The 12551-nt window shown below is 41.4% G+C and overlaps 1 pseudogene; it reads right to left on the reverse strand.

Moving 5' to 3' along the window:
* Positions 1-5264: 5264 nt before the first annotated feature.
* Positions 5265-5358, reverse strand: LOC118758029 (U6 spliceosomal RNA; annotated as a pseudogene).
* Between the last annotated feature and the right edge of the window lie 7193 nt (positions 5359-12551).

Consider the following 12551-nt stretch of genomic DNA (forward strand, 5'->3'; position numbering starts at 1 on the left):
CCTGGCCTGTGCAACACAAGTGATAGACACAGATGGAATCCCAGGCTCTTCAGCTGTGTTCATCCCAGTCATTGGGTGATGTAGCTATTTGGGGAATAATCAATGGATTGAAAATCTGTTGATCTGGTTTTTAATCTACCTATAAGTCTTTGAAATAAATAAACCATTTTTTAAAATGGATAGGGCCCAGTGTGGTAGCCTAGTGGCTGAAGTCCTTGTCTTGCATGTGCCAGGATCACATGGTTGCAGTGGTTCCCAACTGCTCCACTTCCTTCTACCTCCTTACTTTGACTTGGGAAGGCAGTAGAGTATGGCCCAAAACCTGGTACCTTGCGCCCACTTGGGACACCTGGAAGAAGCTCCTGGCTCCTGGCTTTGGATTGGCTCAGCTCCAGCTGTTGTAGCCACTTGGAGAGTGAACCAGTGGATGGAACATCTTCTTCTCTGTCTCTCCTTCTCTCTGTAAATCTGCATTTCCAATAAATAAAAAATAAATCTTAAAAAAACTGATAGTCATGTCTAGACTACTTAGAATAAAGTAGAATAAATAAAAGACATCAAAATAAAGACATTGATATAAATTTTATGAACAGGGAGATGATAACATGGAAATATTGTGAACAACTTTATGCCAACAGATAGAATAAATCAGATTAAATAATTTATTTGAAAATAACAGAGATCAAAGTTCGACGAAGAAAAAAAGAGAAAAATCCAAGATGGCTGAACAATGAGAAGCTGCACTGACCTCAGCCCCCGAAGGTATCAAAGAAGCAAAGGGAAGATCCCATGGGACTATTCAAGGCAAATTTGCAGTGGAGAATGGGTGTCAAAGAACAGACACTCCATGGAGCAGCCAGGAGTAGGGCCAGACTAACACTGTCTGCTCGTGGAAGCTGGCTGTCAGCTGGGAAAGAGGCTAAGTTGGAAGGAGGTTGCTGTGGTCCCCGTCCCTGGTGGTTTTGTCTGAGCAGGAATCCCCACTAGCTTCAAGTCCAGCCTGGGGAGCTCGTAGGGTTCTTAGTGACTCCTTCACTCTGTGAAGGGAAGCCACATTTCCTCACTCTCAACTCTACGCTAAGATACCAGACTCTATTTTCTCAGAGAACATGGCAAATTCCACTGCTCCCGAAGGCTCCCAAGGCTGCTGGCTAGAGAACAATTCTCTTGCATCTTGTGATCATGAAAACTCTGGACACGGGCCATAGTGCCTAAAGAGTCTAGTGTTGTGCCTGGGTCCCCACGCACTCACGCTGTGTGTAGAAAATCAGAGCTCTCAGTGGATATGCTGGCAAGGAATCTCACAGAAGAGTCAGCAAAAACACTGCAGAATGGGGATTTGGATTATGCCCGTGTCTCAGTGAGTAATGTGTGTGCCCGCTGTGAATTCACTCTGGGCTGTGACTCAGTTGGCTCACTCCGGCACAGGCAAAGGTTGGGACCCTGAGAACACTGGTTGTTTCCAATATTTTCTCCCTTCACTGGCCGTAGTCAAAGGAACACCATCATGTCTATGTTGGGGGTCACGTTAGACGCTTGTCCCAACTGTAGACTGTGGCAGATCTCCCACGCCCCACCTAGCACACAGCCTTGCAACTTGTAAGCCTTAGACACATCATCAAGTTCCATGAGCACATATCCAAGAATAAAATCTTCAGTTAAAATCTCCAATAGGATATAGAAACAAGGAACCTTCCAGACGCATGGAAGTTGATGTAGAAAAGTAAGGAACATTAATAAGAAAGACAACATGACTTCCATAAGGAACGCAATAAAACATGGCTATTGGACTTTGAATAAGAAGAGATTGAGGGAATGCCTGAAGAAGAATTCAAAGAAATGCATATAAGGGCCCTCTAAACAAAGAAACTGCTGTAAGAAGGATATCAGTATATGACACATACGAGAAATTCTGCTAAGAGATGGATCTATTGGAGAATAAGAAAAAGAAATGTTAGAAATGAATCATTCAATATGTGAAATGAAAAATACAGTAGAAATCCTTGACAACTATTAGATTGAAAAAATAATGAGTATCTTATCTAGAAGACGGACCTTTAAATAATACCTCAGTCAAAAAGTAGGAGGAGAATCATAAACGTTTCAGATCTTTAAGATATCATCAAACCTCAAAATTTATGAACTTGGGAGTTCTGAAAAGTGTGGCATAAAAATGACATAAAAAACCTACTCAGTGGGTCCCAGCTAGGGCTTTGCCTAGCGTATGCTGGGATCCCATGTGGGTGCCCGTTCATTTCCCGGCAGCTCCACTTCCCATCCAGCTCCCTGCTTGTGGCCTGGGAAAGCAGTAGCAGACAGGCCAAAGCACCCACATGGGAGACCCAGACAAAGTTCCTTGCTGTATGAGTTTTAAGGGTCTTGTGTTAAGCAAAGTGAGAAAGACACAAAGATATATTTATGTTAGTCTCATTATATAGAATTCTAGAAAGGCAATGCCATCATTTCAATGGCTATTGAACAGTATTTTCCAGAAACCTGAGTGGCAGAGAAGTGCATATAAGCTGATTCCACAGGGTTCTAAAGTGATGTATTTGTTCTATAATTTGATTATGCCCATGGTTACATAACGGTATACATTTGTGAAAATTCATGAGAACCATGCTGTTAGAATCGAGTTCTATTTCTCGCAAAGTATCCCTTCCTAAAGCTGATGTTAAAATAGTGTATCTTGGGCCAGGCACGATAGCGTAGTGGTTAAGGTCCTCACCTTGCATGTGCCAGGATTCCATATGGGTTCTGGTTCTAATCCCGGTGGCTTCACTTCCCACCCAGCTCCCTGCTTGTGGCCTGGGAAAGCAGTCGTGGATGGCCCAAAGCCTTGGGACCCTGCACCCTCATGGGAGACCCGGAGGAGAGCTCCTGGCTCCTGGCTCCTGGCTGCAGATTGGCTCAGCTCTGGCCGTTGCGGCTGTTTGGGAACTGAACCATCGGATAGAAGATCTTCCTCTCTGTCTCTCCTCCTCTCTGTATATCTATCTGCCTTTCCAATAAAAATAAATAAATCTTTTAAAAAATAGTGTATCTTACAAGCTCCAAGCAGGTTTTGAATAAAACAGAAGTACATTTTTTAAATAAAGTAACTTCCCTGTGGATCTAGCTGCTACTTCTGAAATTGCTGAAAAGTTTGTTTTATAAAAACAATAAATTTAAATTTGATCATTGGTATAAGTTTAAAAGCTTTTTAGACTGAACACCTGAAACGTTTGCTGTGTTGGATTCACTGGGAGCAACTCAACTGTTGCTTCTTCAGTCTGACTTCAATTGTACAATTTAAAAATGGCTAATATCGTGTGTTCAAACAACTTTAAATTCATATTAAGTATGCTTGTATTCCTTTCTTCTTTCTAAATTGCTCTCATTTTGTGTATTAGTCTGATAAATTAAAACGAAAACCTAGAAATTTCTATCTGCCGTGGGTTTGTACAATATAGTTAATTCTGTCCTTTTGTATTAAAATAATGACTAATGGGGGCTGACACAATGGCTCAACCAGCCTCCATACGGGTGTCAATTCATATCCCGGCTGCACCATTTCCAATCCAGCATTCTACTTGTGGTCTGGGAAAGCAGAGGAGTACACCCCAAACTCTTTGTACTCTACACCCTCGTGGGAGACCAAGCACAGGCTCCTGGCCTAAAATTGGCTGAGCTTCATTTTTAAGTACATTTAGGTATTGAAGCAGAGGATGGAAGATCTTTCTCGGTCTCTCCTTCTCTCTGTAAATCTGCCTTTTCAATACAAAAATAAATAAATGTTAAATAAAAGTAATGACTAGATGTTCATGGTTACTTGGCCTGCATAAATAATCTTATTAAAATACTCAGAAAAGTCCAGAAGGAGGAGTTGCTAAAACCATGCACCAACTAGTTTGTCAGGAATTTGACTAAAGTAAAAGTGTCCCCATGTTTGCAGTGATAACTCCCCAAAGATTTTGAGGAACCCTAAGTATCTGAGGCACATCAACACCTACTTCAGCTCATGCCTGTATTTCATAGATACAGAGCCTTGATCAATAAACTGCGCCTTCCCTGCCTTCATTCACACAATCTCACAGATCCTTATCCTCATTGCCAATAAAGCATTTTTGCTGTGAAACAATTGATTTGGCCACTTCTCTTACGTGCTTCAAACATTTCAATCTGTTATTTTCTTTCATTGGCAAACTCATTTGCAAACCACTGTTCTAAGTAGAACAACGTGTGATAATAGAAATAGATGATCTATCATTGGTAGACTGAACATTGAAGTCAGTGGTAGGAAAGGTGAAGACCTTAAAAATACTCTATTTTTCATGAATATGATACTTTGCCATATTCATATGTTGGCATTAATTCAACAAGGGGATTGGATAGCTGTTTGTGCCGGGGGTAGTAAAGCTTAGGGCACGTCTTTATTATTCATTCCGTCATGTGATACAATGCCTTTCATGAGTTTTGAATCACGCTTACCAAATATATAATAAATAGTCTTCCTACTTTTTTCTTGTCCTTTTCTGGAATTCTGCATGTTAGGTTTTCACCATGTCTAAAATTATTTGAGTCTTTCCTATGCTACTAATATTTCTATCTATTTTTGCAAAATCTGTGTCTTAAAACCTGAATAATTTTTCTTTTGTAATTTGAAGAACATTATTTTCTCTTCAGCTGTGTCCAAGATGCTAGGAAACTCAATATAACTACTTCTAAGAGATGTGTTCACTTATTTTGAAAGTCAGAGGTCCCGGTGCCATGGTCTAGCGGCTAAGATCTTCATCTTGAACACGCCGGGACCCCATATAGGCACCAGTTCTGGTCCCAGCAGCCCAGCTTCCCATCCAGCTCCCTGCTTGTGGCGTGGGAAGGTCATCAGGGACGGCCCAAAGCCTTGGGACCCTGCACCCGTGTGGGAGACCTGGAAGAGGTTCCTGGCTCCTGGCTTTGGATCGGCGCAGCACCAGCCATTGTGATCACTTGGGGAATGAATTTTTGAACGGAGGATATTTCTCTCTGTCTCTCCTCTCTCTCTCTCTCTCTCTCTCTCTCTCTCTCTCTCTATATATATATATATATATATATATATATATATATATAACTTTGTAATAAAATATTTTTTTAAGTCAGACTTACAAAAACAGGAAGAAACACAGAGAATCTTCTACATTTTTTCATATCTTTCTTTCTTATTTTCTGATACAGTTCCATAGCTTTGGCATTTCCCCCTCTTCCTTCCCCATATCTCCATCTGCCCACTGATTTCCCGTGTTAAAAAATACTAACACACGTCATCCTTGCACAGGGGCCATACTAATCTTCTCTCTATCATTTCAGTTTTAGAATATGTGCTCCTGACGTGTGCACACAGCACAGAGAATCCTGTATCTTCCAGTTGACTTTGAGATATCTGCAATGCCCAGTGCTGGGTCAGGTTGAATACAGGATCTAAGGGTTTATCGGAGTCTCCTATGTGGATTGCTCATGAACTCGATCCATTTCTGCTCTCTTTTCCAGGCCATTAGAATAGTGCTAGATTAGAAGCAGATCAACCTGGGAACAAACCAGCTCGCATAGCGGATACTGACATCGAAAGGCGCAGCTTTAGCTGCATACTACATCAATGATTCCGTTTATTTTACACTTATTTTGTTTTATTTTTATTAATTTTATTGTACTTATCTGAAAGAGTTATGTGGGGAGAACAAGAGGCAGCTAGAGCTTTTCTATCTGCTTGTTTACAACCGAAACAGCCTCAATGGCCAGAGCTGGGCTAGGCTGCAGCCAGGCAGGAGGGTGTTCACCTGGGTCTCCCACGTGTCTGCAGGGCCCAAGCACTTGGATGATGCTCCGCTCTTTGGTGCATTAGCAGGAAGCTGGATCAGAAATGGACCAGCTGAAACTTGAACCAGCAACTACGTGGGATGTGTGTGCTGCAGGCAGCTGCAGTTCCCTGTCTGCCACAGCGTTGGCTTCCGTTATGCACTTGCAGACTCTCCACACCCCCACCCCAATCTCCCCGCAAAAAAAAAAAGCATAATTGCTCTGGTGTGAAAATTTTCATATTGTCATTTACAATGCAGAACATATGGTAATGCCTATTTTTTAAAATGAAGAATTTATTTGAAAGGCAGAGAGAATGAGAGATTTTCCGCTTGCTGGTTCTCATCCCAGATGGCCACAATGCCTGAGACTGCGTCACACTGAATTCAGGAGTCTTGAACTCCATCCAGGTTTCCCACATGTGTAGCATCGCATGAGCACAGAAGGCATCCTTTGCTGCTGCTCCGAGTTGGGTCAGATGTGGAGCAGTTAGGACTCAAATATATATTCATAGTAGATTCTGATGTCACAGGCTGAATCTTAGTCCCATTTGCAGCAACATTGGCCCTGATTTTTAGATTTAGTTTAATTGTGTCATTTTTGGTTTATTTGAAAGGCAGGGCAAAGGAAGGAGACAGCAAGTAAGTACATTCCCATCTGCTGGTTTGTCCACATGGCTGCTAACACTGGGTTGGGGCCAATGCTGATTGCTGGACACATAATCCAGCCACTGCATATGTCACTTGAATTATATCTCTGTTCCACACACCACATTAAAAGGAAGTTCAAGGGGCCCGGCGGCGTGGCCTAGCGGCTAAAGTCCTCGCCTTGACTGCCCTGGGATCCCATATGGGCGCCGGTTCTAATCCCAGCAGCTCCACTTCCCATCCAGCTCCCTGCTTGTGGCCTGGGAAAGCAGTTGAGGACGGCCCAAAGCTTTGGGACACTGCACCCGTGTGGGAGACCTGGAAGAGGTTCCTGGTTCCCGGCTTCGGGTCGGCGCAGCACCGGCCGTTACGGCTCACTTGGGGAGTGAATCATCGGGTCAGAAGATCTTCCTCTCTGTCTCTCCTCCTCTCTGTATATCTGACTTTGTAATAAAATAAATAAATAAATAAAAAAGGGGGAGTTCAAGGCAAGAGCTGGAGTTGGGAAATCCAAGTACTCCGATGTGGGAATGTGGCTGCCTTAATCCCTAAGCCCACTCCACGTCATGCTTATTTTGATGTTGATACATGACAAGACCAATTCTTGCTTTTGCGACTAAGATTATTTTTACTCCTCTTGACGCATGTCTCTTAAGACAATTTTTGACCAAATGCTGAGTTCTTTGTATGAAAGTTTTCTAGGATAAAGATAATTTTCCCCATGGTTAATTCTATTTATTCTTAAATAAAATTTACAGTAAAAATGTATGTACTATATTCATATCAAATGCACATTAAGGAACTGCACAAAACAATGCTGCAGGCCTGACTGTTCTGTATTCTATCCAGCTCCCTGCTAACGTTCTTGGGAATGAAGTAGCTCCCTTCCTGCCTGTTGGGGACCCAGCGTTCTTCCTTCCTCCTGTCCAAGACTGGGCTCTGTGTGGTCATTTGGAGCATGAACCAGCAGCTGAAATATCTCTCCTTCTAACTCTGATGTGTGTGTGTGTATTTAAAATTAACAAACCTGTCTTTTAGAAAAGTTTTTCATAAGGCAGCCATCACTCACAGTACTATGCCATACCAGAGTACTGGTTTGAGAAGAAATGACAACTCAAGGGCTTGAGTCCCTGCCACCACCAGTGAGACCCAAAGCAGTTTCAAAGTCTTGGTTTTGACTGGTCCAGGACTTGCTGTGGAGACAACGTAGATACTAAATCTGTACATGAAAGATCTGTCTGTCTCCCTCTTGCTCTCTATCAATCTTACAAATTTAAAAAAAAGTATTTTTTTAAAAAAATCCTTCATAACAGACAATTTCTACTTTCAAGACTATCAATGCGTGTTTTGCCCTGCCAACTGCCATCAATCACATCGAGAAAATTATCATTGTTATTATTTTAGTTTTGGCTTTTTGATTTCCTATGAATTTTACTTCTCTTTTCCTTGTTGATTAGTTATTTTCTTTCGGTCTTTTTCTCTGCATTTTCTAACATATACACATGGATATGTGCCTGTGAACAAATATGTCATAAACACCGCTTTGAAATCTTTATTTGAAACACCAGCTTAACTGCTTTTCCCCCTGAAGTTTTGATGAAAGTTGTTTCTTTTCATTGCCTTTTTTTTTTTAAGATTTAATGATTTTTATTGGAAAGGCAGATTTACAGAAAGAAGGAGACAAATCTTCCATTTTCTGGTTCACTCTCCCAGTGGCCTCAGTGGCTTCAGTTCAGTTTATCTGAAGCCAGGAGTCAGGAGCTTCTTCTGGATCTCCCAAGTGGGTGCAGGGTCCCAAGGCTTTGGGCCGTCCTCGACTACTTTCCCAGGCCACAAGCAGGGAGCTGGATGGGAAGTGGAGCAGTTAGGACATGAACTAATGCCCATGTGGGATGCCAGCTCTTGTAGGAGGAGGATTAGACAGTTGAGCCGTGGTGCTGGTTCCACTTTCATGTTATCATTGATCATGCCAGTAACATTCAGTAGCAACTTTGTAGTCTGATGTCTTCTTCGGAGGATTGCTTTAGTTCTTAGCATTCTTGACTCAATTTTTTTCTCTTTTTCTTCTTCCCAGGAGGCAGCAATTTTTCTTTATTTTAAAAATGTATTCCTTCCTTCCTTCCTTCCTTCCTTCCTTCCTTCCTTCCTTCCTTCCTTTCTCCCTCCCTCCCTCCTTCCTTCCTTTTTATTGGAAAGGTAGATATACAGAGAGGAAGAGAGACAGGACGATCTTCCATCTGCTGCTTCACGAGCCAGTTGGTGTCCAGGCTATTGCATTTCCCATCCAGCTCCGTTGCATGTGGCTTGGGAAAGCAGTAACGGACAGCCCACACCCTTGGAACCCTGAACTCATGTGGGAAAACCAGAAGAGACTCCTCACTCCTCGCTTCGATCAGCCCAGCTCTAAATGTTGAGGCCATTTGGGGAGTGAATAAGTGGATGGAAGATCTTTCTCACTGTGTCTCCTTCTCTCTGTAAATCTATATTCACAACAAAAATAAATAAGTGTTAGAAGATCAAGGAGGAGGGGGAGAAGAAAAGGAAGCGGAGGAGGAGGAAGAAGATCTTCTACCCATTGGTTCATTCCAATGTACACAACAGGTAGAGAGCTGAGCCTATCTAAAGGCAGGAGCCAGGAACTTCTCCAAGTCTCCCACATAGCTTCAAGGACTTGAGCCATCCTCCGCTTCTTTACACGGCCATTAGCAGGAGCTGGATCAGAAAGGAGGACGGCTGGGACAATGAGCTGTTGTGCATGTGGCATGCTGGCACTCTAGGCGAGCTAGCCCCTAGGATTTTTCTTATCACCATCTTTGTCTACATATTTAGTTTCTCTGATGAATATAGGTACATTTAAATTTTCTTCTGCCAGTTAAGATCAAAGTGTTTTAAGGAATTTGTTCGTTGGTATTATTTGCATATTTAAAATGTGTTTCTCACACATATCATGCATGTATAACTTGTGTTTTGATAGCAGTCTGACAATCGCAACTCTTGAATCACAGTTCGAGTATTTACATCTAATATGTTTATCAGTGTGCTATAGTTAGATCTTTTCTATTGGTCTTGGTATTTGCTCTTTTTTTTCCCAAATTTTCCCTTTTCTTTGGGTATATTTAGCATTCTACCTTATTAACTTCTTAGGGCATTTTTCATAATTTTTTTAAACAATGATTGTGAAACTTATTTTTTTGTTTGTTTTAAAGGTGGAGCAACAGGGAGAGTCAGACCCTGAGAGAGACAAATTTGAATCTGCTGGGCCACTTCCCAAATTGCTGTGGCACTTGAGGCTCAGGTGGGCTAATAGCAGGAACCCGGAGCTCAGTCTGTGTATCCCTTGTGGATGGCAGGAACCCCAGAACTTGAGCTAGCACCTGTTCTTCCCCAGGGTGCATACTTGTACAAAGGTAGAATCAGAAGTAGAGGCAGGCTGTGCACTCAAGAGCCTGGATACAGAGTGCAGGAGTCAAACAGCACTTAGCTGTTGTACCATACACCCACCCTGCTGCCTTAGAACTTCTTATTTTTTTTTCAGAAATTCCTCCTTTAAATGTTACCTTCACATAATGCTATGCTAAATTGTATCTGATTAATTTCTACAGTAAGTATGGAAACTATGTTATTTTCCTTTCTTTAGCAATACCAACCATTTTTAATAAAAAACTGAAATTTGCACTATTAACGTAACATTTAATCTGATCTAAACTTAAAGGAAAAGATTTGTATATTTTTAGCATTGTATTACCTTTTTTTCAATGTTATTTGTTAGCATGGATCAGAATCATGGCTCCAGTCACATGTATTACGAAAAATACAGTTTTTCCCTGCTGGTTGAAAAGAACAGACCATGAGGGTCGGTGAGTGGGCAGCATTTCGCTTACCTGTTAGGATAAGCTGGAAGAACTGCCCTTTACAATGTGTTCAAACATCTGGCTACCATGGTTAAACAGGTTAGGGAAGAACATCTGGTTCTCATTGCGAACACTGACAATATCATGATAGATACTGAAATTTTGAGAAAGACTGATAATATTTTTATTATGAACTTACACTCTCAGGCTCAAAACAAACAAAAAACAATCACATATTAAGCTGAACATTTCAGTGTTTTATTTCAGAAGTATCTGTTATATGAAGGGCAATGTAATGTTGATTTTTTTTGGTAGAATATGCAATTGCTACAGAAGGATCAACTATTGCCTTTGATTATCTGTTTTTCCAATTAAGTTATCAGCCATATTAAAAATAAAAGCAAAATACATTAAAATGACACAATTATGAGCTTTACTTTTTGGTGCAACTTTTATTTAGCATGCCCAAGTAACATTGTTGTGCTACAGTCCTAGCCATGAGAATACACGTGCATTTGTTTTCCAATTAGATTGCGACTAACAGGCTTTCTTCTCTCTGTAAAACAGATGAAAGGGCTCTACTAAGAGCTATGAGGTTAATCCAGCTGCTTAAAATGTGTGTTGCATTTGACCATTTGCCAAAATTTTTTTTTTTGTGGATACATGAGCCAGCTGGCGTGAAGCTGACAGCTGGGACGGAGCTGACAAAGGCTGTGGCTGCAGACTGAAGCTGAAGACATTGTCATCACTACTGCCACCATCAATGGAAGGCGTACATCGGCTGTCGTGGAAGCCTGAAGAGCAATACTACCTTCGGAAAATCTCCTCTAAACATATCTGATTAGCATTCATTGAACACCTACACATATTCTTTACCGTCAATGAAAGGATTAAAAAAGTTCCTAAGAAAGTTTTTTGGTTGTAGTTTTCTTTTTCCTCCTTCCTTCCTTCTTCCTGCATCTTCCTTCCTTCCTTTCTTTGTTGCTTTCTCTTTTTTAAAAATCAGGACCTTGGCATTGTAATGATGCCACACTTCTCATTTTAAAAAAAAGAGAAAAAAGGAGTTAAAAGTCAACACCACAACAAAGATGTCTGTCAGATACTAATTTCACTATATTATTCCAAATACACAGAGATCAGACATCATCAGAAACACTGACCTTCCATGCCCCGTCTCATTACATTTAATGAATGAGGAAAAGACCTGTGTTTTTAACCATCAAGAAATTCTCGAGTGACCTGGGTATCTTGGCTCGCTGGCCGGTGTGTGTGTGTGCAGGTGGGGGAGAGGCTCGCAGGTGTCCATGTGACGCCTGCATCCCCGTGACTGCCATGTCCCATCCCGCTTTGATTTGTTTCCCCACCTGGTGCTTGCCACACCAACATGTCTGCCTGGCCATTTGAGTTATCTGAGAAGCTGTCAGGGGGTTGAGAAGACTTGGGGAGATTTCAAAAACCTGGCTGAGCCTGCCTTCTAGAGAATAATACCGCATGACACTTTCTCTACTCCAAACATCACATGCTTGGTTCTTTGATTTTTTTTTTTTAAATGAGTGCAACAAGAAACCTGGGAAGAGTTAGAGTCCGTTGAAAACAGAAAAAACACACACTGCTTTGCTTTCCCTGAACTGTGGATGCTTCTATTGTTTTTCAAAGCATGAGGTGAGAGATGGAGCCTGATTTCATGATCAACAGTATAAAATAGAAATCTTGACACATGTATATGCTGTCTGGTTGTCTTCGTACACAAATGCTTTGATTTATCTACCCATGTTGGGTTTTATCTACATCATTTTAAAATATATTGAAGTTACATGGTTTAGTAAGCAAAAAAATGTAAGCTGTAAAGGAAAAGTCACTTCCGAGCCCTGGGTGTTGTTTGTCCACAGGTACTCAATTCTCTCATCCCCACATCTACACATTGGTTTCTGTTACTTGGATATTGCAACTTCAGATTCAGCAGGTAAAAATATGGAGATCAATGCAGTATTTGAGGCATAGGCATATTCCGGATGATGCATTTGACAAAAGTGGACTGAAAAAACAAAAACATTATTCCTTATCTGATGAGTTGAACCAAGTGTCTTGAACTTTGCCTGACAATCCAAATCCTTCCTGAAATTTCTATCACATGCAGGAACTGTAAACCTCCAGGCCCTCTACCCCTGTTTCTTCCCATAAGTGGCAGTTCGCAATTTTGTGCTGGGTTGTACCTGTGCTTGCTTTAACTAGCAAATTT

The sequence above is a fragment of the Ochotona princeps genome, chromosome 12, assembly GCF_030435755.1.
Source record: "Ochotona princeps isolate mOchPri1 chromosome 12, mOchPri1.hap1, whole genome shotgun sequence".
Lineage (NCBI taxonomy): Eukaryota > Metazoa > Chordata > Mammalia > Lagomorpha > Ochotonidae > Ochotona > Ochotona princeps.